The sequence below is a fragment of the Lagopus leucura genome, unplaced genomic scaffold (genome assembly GCF_019238085.1).
Source record: "Lagopus leucura isolate 7727_CA_CO unplaced genomic scaffold, USGS_WTPT01 Super-Scaffold_100044, whole genome shotgun sequence".
NCBI lineage: Eukaryota > Metazoa > Chordata > Aves > Galliformes > Phasianidae > Lagopus > Lagopus leucura.
In genome coordinates, this window is record NW_024962291.1 from 2977189 (window position 1) to 2991483 (window position 14295).

The 14295-nt window shown below is 46.5% G+C and overlaps 1 long non-coding RNA gene across 2 annotated transcripts in view; it reads left to right on the plus strand.

Annotated features, from left to right (window-relative positions):
• The window catches only part of LOC122187222, a 167219-nt gene that overhangs the window by 132143 nt on the left and 20781 nt on the right, over positions 1 to 14295 (plus strand). The window lies entirely within an intron of this gene.

Consider the following 14295-nt stretch of genomic DNA (forward strand, 5'->3'; position numbering starts at 1 on the left):
AAGGGAAGGGAAGGGAAGGGAAGGGAAGGGAAGGGAAGGGAAGGGAAGGGAATGAACATGCTTCAAGTGGAAAGTGTGCTTAATTATCTCTAAAGTCAGTAACTTTTATGCAGGCTAGGAACTAAAAGATTCCCAGCACAGCAGTCCCCAGCTCTCCATCCAGCCTGAAGCATTGTTGGGGAGAACCAGCCCTTGGGGCTGCATCACATGTGGGAACAAAGGCAGCTTTAGGGCTCAGAAAACAGAAATGATGTCATTTGCATCGTGAGAGTCACTCTGGATTTCTCATGGCAGTGGCCTTAATTGAGCTGGCATTCCTGCATGATCCTATTCAGCCTTCAGCTTTTCCCCTACTCAAGGGATGTGCTTTCCCTGCCTCTGAACCCACTAACACATGCAGCTCGTCATTGCTTGCAGCATGTGCCGAGTCTCTCCATTAACAGCTCCATGAGTGGCAAAGCCATGGGGAAACTTGTAGGGAAGGTGCCAAAGCTTCTCCAGTCAGATTAGAACTTTCCCAATTTACTTTTTTACAGGTTTCTGTTCTGAAGGCATGAAAATCCATATGAGCTTTCAGTATGGCAGGGCATGGCTTTATGTGTGAGTGGTGGCAGGAGGGGCCATACCTTCCACACAGCATTAGCATGCTGCAGGGAAGTGCAAGAAACTGCCTTTTTTCCCCATTTCACAATAAACAGAGCCGTGCTGTAAACAGCATTCATCACGCAGGGAATTCCACTTAGAACTGGGTGAACACTAGAAAAATGCTGTTTACAAGTCCTCCCGCAAATAAAAGCCACGAGTTTATTTTGGCAGCAGCAGCGATCCTCCTAGTGATCGCTGTTGGCCAGCAACCGAGCAGGTACAGCAGCTGCTGAAACATTCATGGGATGGGGACGTGTTACAGAGAATTGTGCAAAGGTGAACACGCAAATCTGTATTCATGTTCATGTGTGCAGAAGGGTGTGCATGAATTGATTGTGAGTCTGGGGCTTCTTCAAAGTGGAGAAACTCTGCCGTATGATAAGCAGCGGCACACACACGAGCTCAGCAAGAAAGCATAAAGGAAAAAAAAGTGCAAATATCAAATTCTTGAAACACTGTCAGGCTGTGTGGTTTACAATCAACCCCAAGACCTACAAATGGCCACAAAAACCATTCATGTAATTGCTGAATGTTGAACTCGTTTGTAATGTTCCCGCAGCTTTTGCAAGCAGAGGCCCAAATTCAGCAGGATTCACTTGGATACAGTTAAAATATGGTGAAGATGCAAATATCTTACTGCAGCAGGGCCTGGAAATGGGACTCAGTTGCACCGCTAATTGGGTTTGGTGAGCAGTGGTCCAGACAGATTTCCTCCAGAGTGGGTGTCTGAAGCAGATGGATGGATACTGAGAGCATAGTGAGTGGGGGTGCCATGGAAAGAAGAGCAATGGGGGCATGGGCTCATATTCCAGTGGTAGCTCCTATGGGCAGAAACCCACAGCATGGGGTGAAGGAATGACCTGTAGCTATGCTCAAGCTTTGTAACCCCAGCTGCACAGCCTTGCTGTGGCCGGGGACTTAACTGTATGCTGGCTGCAGCCAGTGTATCGGCATGTGCAAGCAATTGCAATGGCTGGAAGGACTTGTGTTCTGTTTTGTTTGCATTGTTCATTTCCTACAAATGCAATTACCAGGGGATAAATTAAATTAGGTTGTAATGTTATTTTGAACATCTTTTCTGTTTTTCTTTACTTCAAATTTTCTGAGAGGCCAGTGTTTACAGTTGAAAATACAACTTGGCAGAAGTGCAATCAGGAGTGAGCAACACGTACCACAAACAAAACCATTATGGCCATTTAGTAAATTTTTGTAGAAGACAATCAAGTTATGGGATTAATTTCCCACTTGATCATCATGGTCTTATGTCAACATTAACACCATTCACTTCAGCTGAGCCCTACAGGCACAGGGCTTGTGTGATGGGGTAGAAAGCTGGCCCAGTCAGCGATTATGTATATTGCATTATTCAAAACACAAAGCAGCTCCTGGGGGTAAGCACCCTGAAGGCTCTGAATGCAGCCCATTTCTCACTGAAATCAATGTCAGAGCATATGTGTATAACAGGGGACTGAAACTAGGTGCCCCAGCCACCCCAGGGAAGGCACAGCCACCACCAGTGCATTTCTGGGGGGCTGGATGTGTGTTTAGAATAGGATACAATCATTTAGGTTGGAAAAGGTCACTAAGATCACCAAGTCAAACCACCATCCCCACCATGCCCACTGAGCCATATCCTCAGTGCCACATCTCCATGGTTCTTGAAGGAGAGGATGAGCGCTTCAGAATAGATGGATGACTGCAGAGAGGAGTGTCTTCCTCCCTATATGCCATCTCCAAGCCACTAATACCTTCTAATTGTTTAATGTTTCTCTGGTTTTAGAAGAACATTTAAATTATTCCTGGCAGACCAGGAACTCTTGGAGTCACCATCCCTGGAAGTGTTCAAGGAAACATGTAGATGTGTTACTAAGGAACACGGTTCAACAAGCAGTACTGGTGGTATGTAGACAGTTGAACTAGATGATCCTAGATGTCTTTTCTAACCTTAATGATTCTATGATTTCCAAAGGTCCCAAAACAGTCATTTTAGACATATTTGTGTAATCTATATGTGTACGTATGGAGATATGTAGATAGGAGAAAAGGCAAGTGTTTTTTACTTAGTTGAGCAGAGGTGTTTTTCTTGTTTTTCATTCTTAGGTCTTCTAGGAGAGGAGTTGTATCAGATACACTGGGCTGGCTAGCAGGATGGGTAAAATTGTTTGGGAGAGGAAAAGGTTGGTGAATATTTCAGGGTAATTACTAATAGCTAGTCCCAGAAACAAAAGAGGAAAAGGAAAAGGAAAAGGAAAAGGAAAAGGAAAAGGAAAAGGAAAGGAAAGGAAAGGAAAGGAAAGGAAAGGAAAGGAAAGGAAAGGAAAGGAAAGGAAAGAAAAGAAAAGAAAAGAAAAGAAAAGAAAAGAAAAGAAAAGAAAAGAAAAGAAAAGAAAAGAAAAGAAAAGAAAAGAAAAGAAAAGAAAAGAAAAGAAAAGAAAAGAAAAGAAAAGAAAAGAAAGAGAGCAGCTTTCGCCTGTTACTGATTTCCTTTTTGGTTACAGAGGCCATTGTTTGTTTTAATGACAGGAAAAGAGAGCTGTCAGAAGACATTTGCATAGTGCAAATAGGGTCACAAATCAGAGGGGATGTGTAGATTAGTTAGCAGGGAGCGGGCAGCCATCGGTGTGCAACTGCAAGAATGGGATTGTTTCCTGGAATATGGTGAAAAGCTGATAGTTTTTCCACATGCCATTAAGGAGCTGAGCAAATTTCAGGGCAAGAAGTGTCCCTGCTTCCTCCTTGCAGCAGGGTTTGGAAAGGCTCTGGTGAAAGCGTTGCTGTTTGTTTATTTTCATAGCTGTGTGCTTAAGATGCATTCTTTGAAAATGTAGCTGATACGTCTGTTTGTATAGACTGTGCTGCTGGTGAGTTAGAGCAGGGGTTTGTGTTCATTTGGGAAAAGAGAAAGAATCCTGGCCATCAGAAATGTTTACTATATCAGGAAATGAATTCACTACTTGAGGGTTCCAGTGGACATAAAACAAAAATTAAAACAAGAGCCTTGTATAAACCCACTTTGTATTGTCTCCTCCATAAACAGCCCCATACGTGACAAAGCTCAGAGCGGGCGAGAGAGGTAGTTTTATTGGGGCATGTGGAGGGAAGTTAATTGCTGTCGTGTTTTGATTTTTTTTGCACATGTTGGTGAGTTCGAGGCGAAATCTGGTCTTCTTTTCTTCCTCCCGTTCCAGGGAGAGCTGAGCCTTCGCAGAGAAATAACACTAGGCAAAATGACTTCAAGCTGTCACCATTACACAACCTAAACTTTATTTCTTCATTAATGCATTACAGAGCAAAAAAACAATGAGAGCATTCCTCTGGAATGTGTGTTTACTGAGCACAAAATGATATGTTTACTGAAATAGCAGTTGCTGACGGGTTACCCAGTGGGAGAGAGCTTTCTCTTTCCACACCGGTCCGGGACCCGGTGCCACTCTGCTCCTCAGACTCCGGTGCCACAGACGTGCCCTGTGCGAGCAGAGGAGCTTTGGGATGTGCCCACATCAGCAGTGATGCCAACCCAAGGCTCGGCCGCATCCGGCAGCACCTTTTCCGCTGGCTCCATTGGGGAAAGGAGAACAAGGAAGGAGGTTCGATGGATCCTTTGGTGGAAGAGGCATAAGTCAGAGAAGAAGGGCTGATTTTGGATTGCAGGGCGGGCAGCAGCACTCTTTGTGGTGCTGGGGGATGATCTAGTGCTGGTGGCACTGGGTAAGGTGCGGGCACCTCCAGCTCCTCAATGAAGGGGAAAGGAAGGACCCTCCCCAAAGCCTGGGGGTGGCTGAGGACACACCACAGCTCCTGGAACAGAGAAGCAGAGCAGGGGGAAACCCCGTGGAAGGAAGGGCGGGAAGGCAGGCGATGTCCCTGTGGTCACAGCAATGGAAACGGCGTTCCTCCTACTGAGTGTGATGCACACGTTGTGAGCGCCCCGGACAAAAACAGCCGGAGGGGAAAGAGAGGGAGTCAGACAGACAAAGGAAAATGAAGCTGGTGGTGAAGCTTCCTGCTTTCCCCCAGCAGCCGAAGCAAAGCATGTGTGTGCTGGGGCGTGCATGCATGCGCAGGTGCACACACACATATACACACACCTACGCATCCAGCCTCAGAAAGGCAGAGGAAACAAAGGATGATTTTTTCTTTCTTCGTGTCACTAAGGTTCAGGCAGTAAAAGCAGTAATTAAGGAGCTTTTCCTCAGCACAGCTGCCAAACAGACATCAGGTTGGCTGCTACGCTGTTTGGTGTGGGTACGGCTCTCCAGTGATTCACAAGCAGCTCAATCAGAACAGGGCTTATCGATGCCCCAACCAGCAAAAACACAACTGCTATGTTTTCTCTTCGTTCCCTTCTCCTTTAAAGAGGAATACACATATACACCAAGGAAAAACAAAACCAGAGTGCTTTTTAACCTGGTACAGCATCTTACACTAATTAAGGCATGTTGTTATTCATGCATCATTCACGACCCTGCCAAAACTGGGAACAAACAGTCTCTACAATCTGGATAGGACTGTCTGAGCTGAACTTTGCAGAGCTTTTTGATCTAACAAAGCCCAAATAAGAAACATCCTTCTGCCCTGCCAGTTCCCTGTAGTTTGCAGTGCTGGGGCAGATGCTACAGCAACGATGGAGAAGGGAGACTTGGGAAAGCAATTAGAGAAGATCAACCTGTTGACAAAGCAGCCAGGCTGGCAACAACCTGTCTGCAGGGCAGATTTTGGGGGCTCTTGGAAATTTTAACCTGCCCTTCCTGTCTTTATGTCATTCAGAGTTACTATGTGGGGTCTTGGGCCATGCACTATGCCTGATGTCCTACCAAAGCTTCCTGCTTGCTAGTAGGTGAGACATGCACCGACAGTTGTCCTAATGTGCCCATTCTTTGTCTAACTGCTGAGCTGCATTGGGTCTTGCCCCAGCATCAGGGAAGATTGTAGTTACCAACACACCAGTGAAGCACCCACATCCCATTGTTTCTATAATCTGTCCTCCCTTCCTACTTTCTTTCATACTTTCCTTTTCAGTGGTACAGCCCACATGCCAGGACTGTGATTTCCTCTGTATTTGCAGAGCATCAGCGTAACAGGAGGCTGGCCTTGCTGGATTCCTGTTAGAGAGAGAGCTCCTCTGGTACCATACTTCAGACCTGAGAGATGGCTTCGGACACAGGTTTGGCCACTCACTGTTCTTCAAACAAGAAGTGATGAGGTGAAAAGTCCACCTTGATTGTTTGCTACTAGTTTCTGTTCTCTGACATGCATCAGCTACTGGAGATAATTGGAGGTTTCTTAAATTCCTATCACTGACAGAGCTGTCAAAGGGGAGCTGAAGCCTCAGGTCAGGGTTTATTACATGAGTCTCAGAATTACACTTTTCTTTCTTATCTGCCATCTTATATTAGGCAGCATAAAGTCTGATCTTTAGTCAGCGTGTGCAGGAGGTTACAGCAAGGTAAACTTCCTCATGGGTGGAGAATGGAGCTTGTGGCCTCTCCTGGTCATGTTGAAGCACTTTGTAGGTAAATCATAAATGAAAGAGGAGAATGTTTGGGAATATCTGCATAGCTGACATCCCACCAAAGGTAATAGAAATCATTTTGGCCAGGGATAAGACCCTTAAGTATCTTGACTCTTTATCAGGCTGCTGAATTCCAGTCACATCCCCCAGCTTCAAAATGCTTTGATTTTGGTTCTCTTCCACTCAGACCTTGTGACGCAGGAAACCACACTTGTGCCGTATTCCTGCAGGAGATGGAGGAGGAGACGCTATGCATCCTGGTCTGCTGGCAGTGTTCATGGCTGTGGCAGGGACTGAGAGTTGAAACTCTTGGATGTGCTTGGGTTGAAACCACATGTAGAATTGCAGGGGATGTTTTACATTCATGTCCTGGTGGGCAACTCCACCGTGGAGTTTCAGGCATGTCCTGGAGGAGATACCATTCACGTGGTGCTGTGGGGTTCTTGGTGTCATGGTTGGCACCAAGAGGACACTGGAGTATTGCTCTCAGCAAAGGCAGAGGCGTGCTTTACCCCTGAAACTTTCTTGCTGGGATGCAGGGAGGAAGGGCAGTTCCTTCCTCTCCACGGGGCTCCTAGGGAACCTATCGCACTGTCTCTGGACATGACTGAGGGCCAAGGAGGTGTGCTATTTGCGTACATGCCATGTCTGCGTCTCAGCACCATGCTGAGAAGGATTGACAGGAGCTGCAGAAAGGCTGAGTAAAATTTTCCAAAATACCTAAGTGAAGTAGAAGCCTCCTGTCCTATTTTTAAAACGTGACTAAAGCAGGCGAGGCCCAGAGCCTTAAAGGTACATCTGCAGGAAGCTCTGATGGGTTGGGCGGGTGGCAGGCACTTCTAGGGGCTGTGTACCGCTATCCCACCCCCTGGTGACCTGTCCTCCCATCAATCTGGGAAGTCACAGAGTTTCAGCTCTCGATACCCAAGAAGATGCATCGTCTGCATGTCCTACAAATCGTAGAATCATAGAATTGTTTGAGTTGGAAGGGACCCTTAGTAGAGACCATCTGGTCCAACTCCCCTGCAATGAGCAGGGACACCTACACTAGATCAGATGCTCAGAGCCCTGTTCAGCCTCACCTTGAATGTCTCCAGGAACTGAGCACACACCACCTTCCTGTGCAACCTGTGCCAATGACCACGCACAGAGACCTGTGCACCATGTCCACCAGCAGAGAAATCCTCTCTCTCTTTCCAGCCAGTACAACCGAAGCTGCTCACCCATGGGTTTGGTTTCCAGCCATAGTTCCCCTGTCTTTTTTCTTCCCTCTCTTCTTGGTTCAGGAGCTGCTGCCAGGTGGTAGCCCTGCAGCCTGGCTGGCATCCAGCCGGGTGTCCCCAGCCTTCAGCTGCCGCACGCAGGCACGTTGCTCTCAGCAGGCCTTGTAATGCTGGCACGAGCAACATGGGTACTTCAGCATGGCTGTTGTCATCTGCCAGCGCGTTCCGTGAACCCCAGCCTGGCCCAAAATACCTCAGGCAATGAAGTGTCTCCTTTTAATTGCTGCCGGTTATTGACAATGACAAAGGCAGGTGGCTGGGGAAAGGAGAACAGCAAGGCTCAGAGAGATGGGAGGAGTTAAGAAGTTCAAAAAGTAGTTATTTTAGCTGCTGGCTTTGTGCGTTTTTGGAAGCAGAGCACTGTTTGCATTAGATGTAGTGTGCACAGGTTTCAGCTGCAACAGCACAGTCTTCCCACTCCATGTTTCTGCAATACTTTCTGCCTATTTGTAGCACCTCCTGCTGTATTGCTCACACCAGCCCTTGCTCAAGAAAGATACCAGAGCCATACGTTGGAGCTGTATGTCTCAGCGGCACGGCAAGGCTCTAGCAGAAGAGTGCCAGAGGCAGAAATACCCTCATGGATGTAGACAGTAGAATAGGTGGAAATTTTCCAAATTTCTTTTTCGGAGGGAACTTTTTTTCCCCATGAAAAATGTGGAGGGAATGAAGGGAAGGGTTGATAATGGCTTTTCTGACATGTCCTTCCCCATTTCTGACTTGTAATTGTCTTTTCTATCTCATGATGCCCTTGCGGAGATCTGAGTCTCCTACTGATGTCAAGGCAGGAGGAGTGAGGAAAGAAATATTGTTGCCCAAGCTGTGGTGCTGAAAGCTTCTTCTTGTCAGCGCTCTGATACAAATAACTGTATAGATAGCAGGGCATGCTCCTAGGGTTTCTGCTCTGGTGCAGGAGCCCCCCTCCCGGCCTCTCAGCTGCTGCAGAAGGGCAGTGCGCTTGACTTTCCCATGTCTCTGCCAAGCAAATTTTTTCCCCATTGATCTCTAATATAGTAAGAGGAGAGATCTGTGATAGAGGGTTGCTGGGCCAATATTGCAGAGATCAGCCCAGGAGCTTGGTGTGGAGTGAGCACCTACCCAAGTGAGTGCTCATTCAGGCAGGTCTAGGAAGATGAGCTCCTGCATGATCTTCAAACATCATCTTTGCAGTATGAGTTCACCTCTCTTTTAGATACCAGGATGTCTGTTTTCATAGAACCATAGGATGGCTTATGTTGGTAGAGACTTTTAAAGATCACCTGGTTCAAACCCCTTGCGGTGGGCAGAGCTGTCTGCCACCAGCTCCAGCTGCTCCGGGCCCCATCCAACCTGGCATTGAGCACCTCCAGGGATGGGGTATCCACAGCTCTCTGAGCAGCCTATGCCAGCACCTCGCCACTCTCTGAGTAAAGAATTTCTTCCTAACATCTCATCTAAACCTCCCCTTTTTTGCCTTCCTGTGCAGTTGAGAGCCATTGCAGTGATTTTTGAGCCTGCACATGAGCAGGACAAGGCAGAGCCCTGACCTTCAGGGTCTTTTCTGTCACCAGTTCCCTGCTGACCCTCGGACCACCACATGTCCTTCAGACACACTTACATCCCTACTGCATGATGCAGTGCTGGATCCCATGCCAGGGGAGCCACCACTGCTCAGATGAAAGCTTCTGATAAATGGCCACCCTCCCACTTCCCTGCTGCATGGACCAGATAGCTGCGAGCCAAGGCCATTACTCAAGGTATCATCAGGTGTGTAGCTGTGTCCCGTGCGCTCCAAATTGGCAGGGAGATGGCTATTGGAAGGAAGCTGAAGCCAAAAGGGCTGTGGCGCCTGGCCAAATCCGCTGTCGATTTTAAAGCTGATTCCACTTTTCCTCCAGTGGAGCAAAACAACCATATTTTTCATTTTGCAAAGGACAAAGCTCAACAGGACGGCAATTTTTTTTTTTTTTTATATATATATATATTTTTTCACTTTTGCTAGGAATTTATTGAACGATGTTGCATTATTCTTCTTGCTGTCAGAAAACAGTCTGACTCCCCTCCCAAGTAGCAAAGTTTGGCTACTGAGCAATCGGGCTGCATGGGGCTTTTTGGCCACTGGTGAGGCTACTGTCTTAGCTGGTGGCCTATGAATGTCCTTCAAAGGCTTGGCATCCAGACCGTTGGCGCCGGCGTTCCCCTATCAATGGGCAGTGAGCGGGTAGCACAGCTCACGGACTCGAGGAGAGCAGAACCCCGCAGCTGTGCAATGTCTAACACAGCATCTGGTTTGCTTTATGCTCTATGTGCACGGCATGTCATCCTGGGAGAGCAGCCCTGAGCTGCTCGGGATGCATGCTGCACAGTCCAAGGCCATCAGTCAAGGTACCCAGCACCACAATGCTTGTGTGAGCTGGGAAATGCAAACCCCTCTTCATTATGACCATACACCTGATGGAGCCCAACAACCGCATGCTTGGCCATCCCCCAGACACCCTATTCTGTGCTGGAGCAGTTCTCCTTCAGGGAAACCTCCCCAGCTATGGAGAAATGGCAGAGAGCAGCAGTAGAGCAGCAGTAGAGCAGCAGTTCCCCGGGTTCGCCATTCCATTATTCATTGTTATCCTCCCCTTGGGCCGCCCTGAACAATTTCCTTCCCCTCGCCTTCATGCACACCCTTAAAATGGTTTTAGAATATGGCACTGAAAAATAAAGATTGAAAAAAAAAAAAACAGAAAACCCAAGGCATTGAAAACATTCAAATATATTGCTCTGCTCTTTCCTCCCTGCACCATTGTCTTAGGGGGACTGGCACGGGACCAGACTCCTTTCTTATTACCAATCTTAACTACTCCACTGGGCATCGAAAAATAAAGCCCTATAAAAGTCACTAATTAAATAAGTTCTCCCATCTGACCTAATACAAGCAACATGGGAGGTTGCACGATTTTTATTTTATTTTTTTCTTTCCTTCCCCCTCTCTTTTGTCAAGCCCACCCTTCAGATGGGGATTCGTTGTTTTTCTGGTGAGGGAGAGGGATTTCAAGGTCACGGAATGAATAAATGATGATAATGCGTGGCCACAGGGAGGAGCAGGCTCAGCAGCCGCTCGATGAGTGAGAGAGGTGGGGGAAGCCAGGGGGCCCAGCCATCTCCCCCAGCCCCATCTCGGGGGGAACGGGGCTGGGGTCTCCCCTCCCTGCAGCAGCTGCTGGGCTCATCACATCACTGCTATTGTTTGTGTATGCAACAAAAATCTTCGGGGTTCCCACTGATCCGATGAAGGATAGTCCCTTCGTCATCATCAATGTTATCCATTAACATTAATAACGATGATGATGATTATGATGATAATAACAATAGCAGCAATAATAGTGGTAATAATAGCAATAATAATAATAATAATGGCAACAGTAATAATTATTTTCCCCTCTAGCAATTTGTGGTTGTTTTGTGTAATCCCGCCTCCACCTGGCTCCCCAGCTCTGGGCTGTGCAGTGTGTCTTTCTGCCCAAAAACTAGAAAGATGGAAAATTCATCTTGTTGTTCTTGCAAATATCTGATGGCTTTGTGGGGAAAGATATTTTTCTCCCTCCTTTCCCATCCCCAGCATCCCTGGGCTCTCATCCACACAAGCCCACAGACAAGATGAAATGAATGGTCTCAGCTTGAGCATGGCAGCAACCTCAGTCTGGTAGCACTGGGCCACTGTCCATTCCCATCCATTCCTCACTGTTTGGGTCCTGCCCATATCCAACAAGAGAGAAAGGGGAAAAAGGAAGAAAATTTCAAATTCCCCAGTTGCAAACTGTTTCTATGTGATGTATTCAACACGACAGCCTTAGTATAGGATGCTCCATATGCTCTTTCTGAGGAACTGGAGCCAATAAGTAGCCTCAGATTTCCAGAGAACAATCAAAACTGCAACAAAAAAAGCACTTTGCATTGCATCTCATCTGCCTCTTTATTTCCTTCTCTGTCAACTCCTAGCTAACAAGACTGCCTCTTGCTGCAGCATCCCAGTGTTTTCTAATAACAGGAAGCTAGGGAAGCCTCCAGCTGTGTGCGGGAAGAGGTGTGGCTGCCTCCAATTTCGAGGAACAGCAGTGTCACAAGAGGCCCGCTCTCCCCTTCTTTCTGCCCAGGCTGCTTCTCACCTGCTCCTGCACTTACTGTCCTTTTTTTTAAAAAAAAAGTCCTACCCAGAAACTGAAGTGGTTGCACTTCCTTTGCCCATCCTTCCCTTGAGAGAGAAACCTTGGAGCATCACTGCCCCATTTTGGAACTGCGGCTTTACAGATGGTTGGAGCATGCACCATCAAGGGATTTCCTGAATTTCTTTCCCTTTTTCTAGCAGGGGAGTGCAGCCTCTGGCAATATGTAAGGAAGCTAAAGCTGGGTTTGCCCAGTGATAAAAGCTCTTGGCTGCTGCTCCTGTATCTCCACGCCGGCAGAGTGAGGCAGCACAGACCTCTAGAGACGCCTCCTGACCACCTCAATTTAGCTTATTCTAGGCCATGCTGAGAATTATTACCTAGAGGAGCCTGCCTCTCTCCTCTCTGCAACTAGCTTTTCTTATTTTAGCTTGATGCTTTGCTTTCCTCCAGCCAGGCTTTTCAGTCTGTTTCTGTATCCTTGGCAGAATAAACAGCCAGCAGCTGGGAGGGGACTGTGGCTATCTTGGAAGACAGGGATGATGGGAGCCTTGCAATGGTATTTTCCCAGTGAAACTTCTTGAAATTCAATCCTGGAGCAAGAGTAGCAACAAGCCATGTAGTACCCTCTGGTTACAGCTCCCTCCTTGTTCATCCTCTCTAAATTTGCACAATGGCCAAGCAAACCTAGCAGTAGCACAGAGCAAGCAGGCTTGTCGTAACCAGCTTCTTACCCTATAAAGGAAACCCTTCAAATGTGTATGTTCTTTATACATTAAAAAAATGAGACAACTATGCACTGTCACTAATTTATTACCCAAGTCAGTGGGTTAGGAGAAAGGCCAAGTCTTGAGCTGGAGCACAGAGAGAAGCTGTCCTGCAGCAGCGGAAACAATGGCTGGATATCATGAATATTCATCGAAGCTGATGAGGGGTCTGGAGCACAAGTCTTATGAGGAGGTAGTAGGAGGAACTGGTATTGTTTAGTCTGGAGAAGAGGAGGCTCAGGGGAGACCTTATTGCTCTCCACAATGACCTGACAGGAGATTGTGGCGAAGTGGGGATTGGCCTCTTCTCCTGAATAATTGTGAGTGATGATGGCCTTAAGTTGCGCCAGGGGAAGTTCAGGTTGGGGGTTAGGAAAGATTTATTCTCAGAAGGAGTGGTGGGGCACTGGAACAGACCATGGAGTCACTGTTTCTGGAGGTGTTCAAGAACTGAGAAGGTTTGGCACTGAGGGACGTGACATGGTGGGGATGGATTGATGTTTGGACCTGATGATCTTAAGGGTCTTTTCCAACATTAATGATTTCTATGGTTCTGTGAAGCCTGTAGAAGTCAGTGCATTGCCAGATTTGTTTGGTCTCTGAACGTCTTTAAAACACACAGTGTCTTCATGATCAGAAGTGGTTGCATCCAAGCTTAGTTTTGTAGCAAATATTTTGAGAGTTGTTTACCTCCCACTTCTACTAGGAGGTGGCCCTGACAATAGCAGAGGATTTGGATATAGATGACCTTACGGGTCCTTTCCAAACCAAACCATTCTATGATTCTACAATTCTAGATTTTTTCCTTGTCTCTAACCTATCTCTACCCTCTTGGAGCTTGAAATCATTCCCCCTTGTTCTTTCACCACAGATCCCGCTGAAGAGTCTTTCTTCCTATATCTCCCCTTCAGATACCGAAAGGCTGCTATCAGGTCACCCTGGAGCCTTCTTTTCCTCAGGCTGAACAGCCCCAGCTCTCTCAGCCTGTCCTCGTAGAGGAGGTGTTCCATCCCTTGGGTTGTTTTTGTGGCCCTCCTCTGGATGTCCTCCAACAGGTCCATGTCTCTCATATGTCAAGGTAGTTTCTGCAGGATCAAAAACATTGGCTTGTGATGGATGGCAGAGAAACAAAATGGATTATAAATATATTCTAGCTTAGCTTCTAACAACAAACCTCTAGAAATATTTTTGTGTGGTTGATGCTTAGGTACTTTAAAATTTTAAGCAACCAAGATGAGAAAGCATGCAAATGTATTACAGTATACTGCAGTGATGTTAGGAGACATTCATGCAGATCAGAGAATATGAGTGTTTTCCAGTATTCACTCACAGCTTAAATGTACCATTTCAACTGTAGATTTACATCAAAAGAAATCTGCCATCAAAGGCTTGGTGAAAAGGATTTATATTTTTATTTTAATTGTGCTTCTGTGGAAATATCCCCATGTTTCTAGCTTGTTAGGACACTGCCAAGAAGGGAACAACCAGTTACGTACTTTTATTCTAGAGAGCAGAGAAAGTCTCCTAGGAATATTTGAAATGTAAGGGGTATTAGAATACCTGAAATCGAATTGCATGTATTTTGGTGATGTGTCAGCTATGCTAATGCTGATTTTGGGGGGCTATTACTCAAACTGCATCCCAATAGCAAATGTGAGGAGTATTTCCTTTCAAGGAGTTGATTTGTTTATTTTCTAAATGGTACCACAGAACAAAGCGTAGGTGGATCCTTTAAAAAAAAAAAAAAGGAATAAAAAATATCAGGAATTATCTCTGATAGTTCATAACATCAGCCTTCAAGACTGAACTGTTGAGGCAAATCCCTACATATTCAGAGCCGCAAGCAGCATTCAGTGAGCTAAAATATGCTTTATGATAGTCTTAAAATCAGAATTACCATTTCCAGTGTGTGCTGAAATTTATGGGAATGCATTAAAGCTGCAGCAAACCACCTC